Consider the following 7,992-nt stretch of genomic DNA (forward strand, 5'->3'; position numbering starts at 1 on the left):
TAAACTAAATCCAGACAATACATTACAGCACAATACATTCACACACTGTATGTGTCAAGTGTTGGCAACTTTATAGAGACAATGATAAAGATTCACTAGTAATATAATACACTTCGTTGTTGTGGGTGAAAATTTGATGTATTTCCCCAAAAGTAGGCTAATTTTCCAATTGTAGGCCTGCCACTGAGCTCTTTGGTTTTTTTTTTTACATCTCACATAATCTGGGCTTTCTAGTCTGAGAACATGGCATAGGCTTATTGCTCTTAAATGGTCACTGACTCCATCTCTCCAAGTGTCTGGAAGAATCTCCTCTCTTCGCAATTTAGTTTGATGAAACGTCCCTCACTCCTCTCCTAAATTCCTATGCTTTTTTTTAGCCTATGCCTATAGGGCAGAATGTCAAACCTTAGCAAATGGCAACATTTCTGAATAACCTAATGGAACGAATAAAAAAAGGGATTTCTTTAGGCCTATATAAATTAGTCTATAATTTGTGTGGCTGCATCTCGTGTCCCTTGGACCAGTTTTAAAATGCCTCCATTAGCAGACTCAAATACAAATGCATTGTGGGCGCAAAGAGAACCAAACACCTTCACATCTTGGGTACATCCCAATATGTGACCTTGCCTCCTCCACTTGCCTCCTCCACTTGGTTCTCGTCATGATGACATCACTGACAACAGCATTATATTTCAATATCTTGCAAAAGCTCAATTGTAAAGTCTTTTTCTCATTTGCAATTGGGACGGTGAATGAAAAACAGTCCCTCAAAAGTTGTTGTGGCGAGGCTGACAGCTGGGAAACTTTTCACCACGGAGGAGGGGCCAGGAGGCGGGACGAGGAGACAAGCACAAGTGGAGGAGGCAAGGACACATATTGGGATGCAGTCATAGATGGAGGAGGGGGTGCACATTTGAGGTCATGGGTGCATTCCTTACCAACCATGCAGCTGTCAAACCACTAGATGGCGGCACTAGTTCTTTTGCAGCGTTGAAACAAATCGCTGTGGTCACAGAAGAAGACAGGAGAGCCCATGCTCAAAATCCACGAGATGGGTCTCGCTGCGGACTGCAGCGGGATATCTCTCTCCCCCCTCCTCCCTCTCCCCCGCGGCCCGCGCTCATATCCCTGTCGGCCATTTTATATCACATTACCGCGGCCGCCGGGCCAGTAGTACATTTTTACAGAAAAAGACAATTATAGGGACTAGGGGATTGTAAAATGTATACATAAATAACTTGTTTTGGCTATTAAGCGTATCTTTAGGCACGTAAAAAGTAAGTAAATCGCTCTAGAAGTCTGAAGAATGCTTAGGCCCTACTCAGCAAAACCATCAGTTTGGGTTTGGAGAAGAAATGTCAAAGACGTCTTGTGAGAACTTGAAGACATGTAAGTTGACTGACTTTATGATATTTATTGGTACGTGGTGCACAACAACCTGCTGGGGACTGATAAACTTGTTAATGGCAGATTATAGTTTAATCGTCTGTAACTGTCGTTCTTAATTGCACTTGAATTAGAACTAGTGAAAGTCGGACTTGGAAGCTAAGTAATCTAGCTAGCTCAGGGGTGAACGACAAATCATAGCTAATCAACGGTGCTTTAAATGTCACATATCAACATTAATGGCTATTTTTCGATCATTTTTTAGTATACGGGCACTAATAATGCGGACACGTTAATACAACAGAACCGTCATGCATATTTGTTTACAGAGTGCTAAAGAGGTATTATAGCTGATTAGCAACTTGTGACTCCGTTGTTTGTTGACTGTTGTTGGAGTATGTCTTAAGCATTTTCTTGTATCATTGCCTTTTCAGGAGCAGACGAGAGTGCCTTGCAAGTCCCACTGATGTGCTTTGTGCGTCTGACCAGGTGTTTAGTTTTTCTTATTTGAAGTTTCAATGTTAAGAAGATGCAATGTCAGTCTGCTTGAATGCCAGAAAGCACGAAAAGCTAAGGCGGAATAGAGCTCTAGCATTATCTTGTCGTATGCAGTCCTCTGATGGCCTTTGTTGATATTGTTTAGCACTAGATGAAGTATGTTCTGTAAAATAAAAAATACACCGCCTGATAAACACGCTGGGAGGGAGAAGGGGTAGCTTTACTCTTTCGTGATGTGAGACACTCGTTTACATGTGATGAGATAACCTTGCTTATGCTGCCTAACCTTGTCAAGTCAAACCTGTCATTCCGAGTATTTTCTTGTAATCACGGTATACATCTATTAACACAAATTTCTGACATTTACAGAAACCACTGCAGTGATGCTTGACATGATTATTCCTCATCCATTGCCTGGTAATACAGTGGAGGAACTTTGTAAGACTGTCTGGTAATTAGGCCTATTTTATTTTATATTCTGCATGTATTTATTTATGTATGAAGTGAAATGACTACCATGCTAAAGATGCCACCCAACTGCACAACATGTACATTCCCATAACATCTCCATAACCAGTCCACACTTCTGGTGTGAGACTAACACCTGAATAAGATGGGCTTACCCATAAAATAAAATAAATGTCATTCTTTCTTAAACCCATACACTTCCTAACCACAAATAAGCTTATTTAATTCTTAATTACTTAGACTAAAGGATAAACAGTCATGGGTAAGTTATAGTCAGATTTGTACCCTGAGTGTTGTCAGTTTGATTCCCAACCTGCTAAATTGGAGAGGGTGATTATTAACAAGTGCTCTCCCCATTCCCCACCCTGCTCATGGTACCATTCTGCTGCAATGCTCCCCTGGGGCACCAACTGGGCTGCAGCATTAATGTAATTTCAATGTGTGCGGTGTCATAATGACGATTGGACTTTTCCATCGCGTCTTTAACTTTTTCTCTCTTTTTCTAATCCTCTGTCCGCAGCCAGCCTGCCACCCTGCCACCCTGCCCAGCCCTCACCCAAATACATCACAAGATGAAGGTGATCAGTTGCAGCATTTGCATAGTATGAAGGAGTAATGCAACCTAGTGAAGTAATGCAACCAAGTGATCAATGTATTGAAAAAGTATGCATACCAAACTCCATTTGGCCCTTATACTTATTAATAGTAATTCAGTGTGACGTGTTATACAGTATCGCTGTGTTTCAGATGGCGCACCTATGCACTTTGAGCATAATGTTTCAGTGCATAACCAATATGCCAGGGTTGTCAAAGTCATTGCCTGAGGGACAAATTCGGTGTGTATGCACTTCAATTTCACACACCCTCTTTACCCATATATGACATTTCAAATGTGCCTGCACATTAGTGATGTCAACAATAATCGATTGGGAAAATGCCCAAATTGATGCGGCATATTTTGTAATATTACAATTACTTCTGTGGGCATTTCCGGAGTAAATGAACTTTACATTAAATTAAAGCACTTCAAAGCATTGAAAACTGGAGGATTGCAGGACACACAGCAGCCAATAAAATGTTGTTCAGTGTCTGACTGCTTGTACTGCCTCATGACGGATAAAAATGTGCGTTGCTTTCAGTGGAAATGTAATGCATTGTAAAAGACTGAATCGATCTGAAATGAAACGTTACCTCCTGAATCGTAATCGAATTGTAAGGGTAGTGCCAATGCATTCCACTACTGCACATATACTGTTGTTGGAGTATGTCTTAAGCATTTTCTTGTATCATTGCCTTTTCAGGAGTAGACGAGACTGCCTTGCGAATCCCACTGATGTGCTTTGTGCATCTGACCAGGTGTGTAGTGTTTCTTATTTGAAGTTTCAATGTTAAGAAGATGCAATGCCAGTCTGCTTGAATGCCAGAAAGCACGAAAAGCTAAGGCGGAATCTACTAGAGCTCTAGCATTCTCTTGTCGTATGCAGTCCTCTGATGGCCTTTGTTGATATTGTTTAGCACTAGATGAAGTATGTTCTGTAAAATGCAAAATATACCGCCTGATAAACACGCTGGGAGGGAGAAGGGGTAGCTTTAGGCTCTTTCGTGATGTGAGACACTCTCGTCTAAACGTGATGAGAGAACCTTGCTTATGCTGCCTAACCTTGTCTTAAGTTGTCAAACCTGTCATTCCTAGTATTTTCTTATCACAGTATAAATCTATTAACACAAATTTCTGTAATTTATTTACAGAAACCACTGCAGTGAGGCTTGACATGATTATTCCTCATCCATTGCCTGGTAATACAGTGGAGAAACGTTGTAAGACTGTCTGGTAATTAATATTTTATTTTATATTATGCATGTAGTTATTTATGTATGAAGTGAAATGACTACCTTATCAAAGATGCCACCCAACTGTACATTCCCATAGAATCTCCATAACTAATCCACACTTCTGGTGTGAGACAAACACCTGAATAAGACATAAAATAAAATTAATGTCATTCTTTCTTAAGCCCATATACACTTCCTAACCACAAATAAGCGTATTTAATTCTTAAAGGACCAGTTCAGTCAATTTCAATATGCTGTTGTATCGCTCACGCTACCCTTGACTTGTTAGTACCCGGTGATGCCACATTTTTCGGCTCAGCCCTTTCCGAGACATGAGCTATTATAATGGGGGCAGCGTTTGTTTACGCTTTAAACAAAATTAGCATAGGCCTACTCCAAATATTTTCCCAAACGGTATTGCGGTTTGCCAGTTGTCTGCTGATGTTGTACAACAGGGCTATTCAATTGGAGGCCCGAGGGCCACATGCGGCCCAGATGCAGTCCACATGCGGCCCAGGCATCGCCCCCAACTGAAGCAGTATACATTTCAGTTTTGTTACTGCAGTACAACACATTATTTGCTTGTGAATCACACATATCCCACCTGTTTGCTTGTGAATCTTCTGCTTGTCTTATACATTCACATTCAATGTGGTTAAGTTTTAGGTTAGAGGAACATGTTTAAAATTTGTTTGTGGACTACTGATTTTAAGTGTCATTTCAGTGGTCGTGATGTCTGAACATGTGCGGCCCGAATGCAGTTCTTGGTTTCGAAATGTGGCCCAGATGAAATTCTAATTGAATAGCCCTGTTGTACAACCTTTTGGATGTTTTTGGGAATACATTTTTTTTTAAATGAAATGTAAACAAAGCGCTGCCCCCATTACAATGACCAGGATCTCGGAAATGGCTGAAGAAAAAAAAAAACTCAGGTACTGACAAGTCCAGGGTAGTGTGAGCATTACAACTGCATGTTCAAATTGACTAAACTGGTCCTTTAATTACTTAGACTAAAGGATAAACAGTCATGGGTAAGAGTCAGATTTGTACCCTGAATGTTGTCAGTTCTATTCCCAACCTGCCAAATTGGAGAGGGCTATTATTAACAAGTGCTCTCCCCATTTCCCACCCTGCACATGGTACCATTCTGCTCCAATGCTCCCCTGGGGCACCAACTGGGCTGCAGCATTAATGTCATTTCAATGTGTGCTGTGCTGAGTCACAATGACGATTGGACTTTTCCATCGCGTCTTTAACTTTTTCTCTCTTTTTTTAATCCTCTCTCCACAGCCAGCCTGCCACTCTGCCCAGCCCTCACCCAAAACAATCACAAGATCAAGGTGATCAGTTGTAGCATTTGCATAGTATGAAGGAGTAATGCAACCAAGTGATCAATGTATTGAAAAAGTATGCATACCAGTCATGTAAGATTTAAGCAGTAACACCTGAAAAATGTTACCTAATTATATTCAGAAGAAAGAGGTTAAAGGTAAACATTACATATCTAACTCAATGGCAGAATATATCCATTAGCATAAACAGAGATGAGTTGTTATTTCATGAGTGCAACCCACATTACAAGTGATTTTAAAAAATATATAATGGTTTGTGGGGTAATTTCACGTGAAATGGGACACTTTGGGGCCCAACCAACACATTTTAATACAACTTGGTGTGCTTGTTTAGCGGCCAGGTGGTGTGTGTGGTGAGTGTGACGTGTTATACAGTATCGCTGTGTCTCAGATGGCGCACTTATGCACTTCGAGCACAATGTTTCAATGCATAACCAATATGCCAGGGGTGTCAAACTCAAATTCGTTGTGTATGCACTTAAATTTCACACACACTCTTTACCCATATATGACATTTCAAATGTGCCTGCACATTAGTGATGTCAACAATATTCGATTAGGCAAAGCGGGGCAAATGCCCAAATTGATGCAGCATATTTTTTAATGTTTCAATTACTTCCGTGGGCATTTCCGGAGTAAATGAACTTTACATTAAATTAAAGCACTTCAAAGCATTGAAAACTGGAGAATTACAAGACACAGAGCAGCCAATAAAATGTTGTTCAGTGCTTGTACTGTCTCATGACCGATAAAAATGTGCGTTGCTTTTAGTAGAAATGTAATGCATTACAATGCATCATAGAATCAGACTGAATCGATTTGAAATGAAACGTTACCTCCTGAATCGTAATCGAATTGTAAGGGCAGTGCCAATGCATTCCACTACTGCACATATTGTGCTGCATATTAGTGTGAGCTGTTCCATTGGCCTGTGGCCACTTATATTCCTGTGACACCAAATTTCATGTTCATACACTATACATTAATGGCGTGTGGGCCAACTGTAAAGCACATTTGAAATGACCTTGTGGGCCGAATAAAAGGACTCAGCGGGCCAGATTTGCCCCCCGGGCCTGAGTTCGAGGTCCCTGCAATCTGCCATACACACTGAAACCTAATGCCTGAGGTGCACAAGTGTGCCCTCAGAGACACAGTATGTGTCTACAATTCACACATGATTCCTGAATTGTTTTGTTTTAGAATGAGCTCCTGCTGTTGACGGACCTACACCAGGCTGTGCAGTGACTGCTGACCAATAAGGGTTGAAAGGACGGGTAGAGGAGTGGAGGTGGACATGGAGCCCTTTGTGTTCGACTTCGAAATACAAGAGGACACGGAGGACTTCTCGAAGGAGTGCCAGGACACGCAAAACCTAGCCGTACTGGCAACATGTGCCCACTATAACACTCACACATTCCCTAAAGTTTTGGTATCATCAAGGTCTGTGTCTGGCAGTGCAATGAACTTGCGCACACCTAGTGGTGTTGCGGTAAGCAACCACTTGGCCAACTGAAACAAAGATGCGAGGCGAATTAATTGTTATTACCAAAATATGGTCAGCATTTCAGTGCAACAGTGTTTAGATAAGTACCTAATAAGCTAGTTGAGCCTGTGGATTTGTATTCGATTTATAACGGCTAACACTCATACACAAACAAACACACACACACACACACACACACACACACACTCCCAACATTTCCTTTGACTCTCCCACACACTCCAACACAACTCCAGTTGAGAAAATGTTCTTTTCTAATCTCACCATTACGGTCTTCCTGGATGATATCAGAATAACAGCCACTCTTGGAAATGTGTAGTAAATGTTTTATTTATGTGCACGTTTATACTTCAATTGTTTTCATTTAGTATTGTGTTTGGATGGCATTTTTATCTTAAGAAATAAGATGCTTCAGAGGCTGAGAGTGCACATAGTTAAATGTCTGCACATATGTAATTATTCATATTTTAATTAAAAGTTGTTGTTTTTGTTTGATTGTCCTGGTCCGTCTTTGGTGGATTTGAAGCTGTGTTTGTCTAATAAACAAATTTGATGAATTGAACCAATTGAAAACATAGGCTACTTTGGCCTTCTCTTGTCTTTTCCATTTGGATATTACTGTCTTTAAACAGTAATATCTGCTAGAAGTAGGCCTATCTATCGGGACTTGTGGATGTTTGGGCGGCCTTTTTTTATCATGACAAGTTTAAATCAAAGAAAAATGCATTTTATGTTTATATTTGGGTTATTTTTGTTTAACATGCAGCCTATGTGATTAATCAAAGGTAAGTGCAACAATAATACTCATTAATTCAAGGTTCTTTGCCGTGAATTTTAATGACTGTACATTGTAGGACTTGTGTACACTGAACTTGTCATGATTTAAACAAAAAAAGTAAAATATTAATGTTTAAGTAGGCCTATTTTGCTGCTTAGTGGATTTTAACAGACTCT

At 40.4% G+C, this 7,992-nt stretch overlaps 1 long non-coding RNA gene across 1 annotated transcript; it reads left to right on the plus strand.

The window, feature by feature from the left end:
• The first annotated feature begins 1,152 nt into the window (after window positions 1–1,152).
• On the plus strand, window positions 1,153–7,562 carry LOC134464684 (uncharacterized). Its single transcript, XR_010038021.1, has 8 exons — window positions 1,153–1,389; window positions 1,821–1,875; window positions 2,254–2,335; window positions 2,873–2,930; window positions 3,654–3,708; window positions 4,102–4,183; window positions 5,476–5,525; window positions 6,738–7,562. It is a non-coding gene; the product is annotated as an uncharacterized LOC134464684 (long non-coding RNA).
• Window positions 7,563–7,992: the final 430 nt, after the last annotated feature.

This window comes from Engraulis encrasicolus, chromosome 15 (assembly GCF_034702125.1).
Source record: "Engraulis encrasicolus isolate BLACKSEA-1 chromosome 15, IST_EnEncr_1.0, whole genome shotgun sequence".
NCBI lineage: Eukaryota > Metazoa > Chordata > Actinopteri > Clupeiformes > Engraulidae > Engraulis > Engraulis encrasicolus.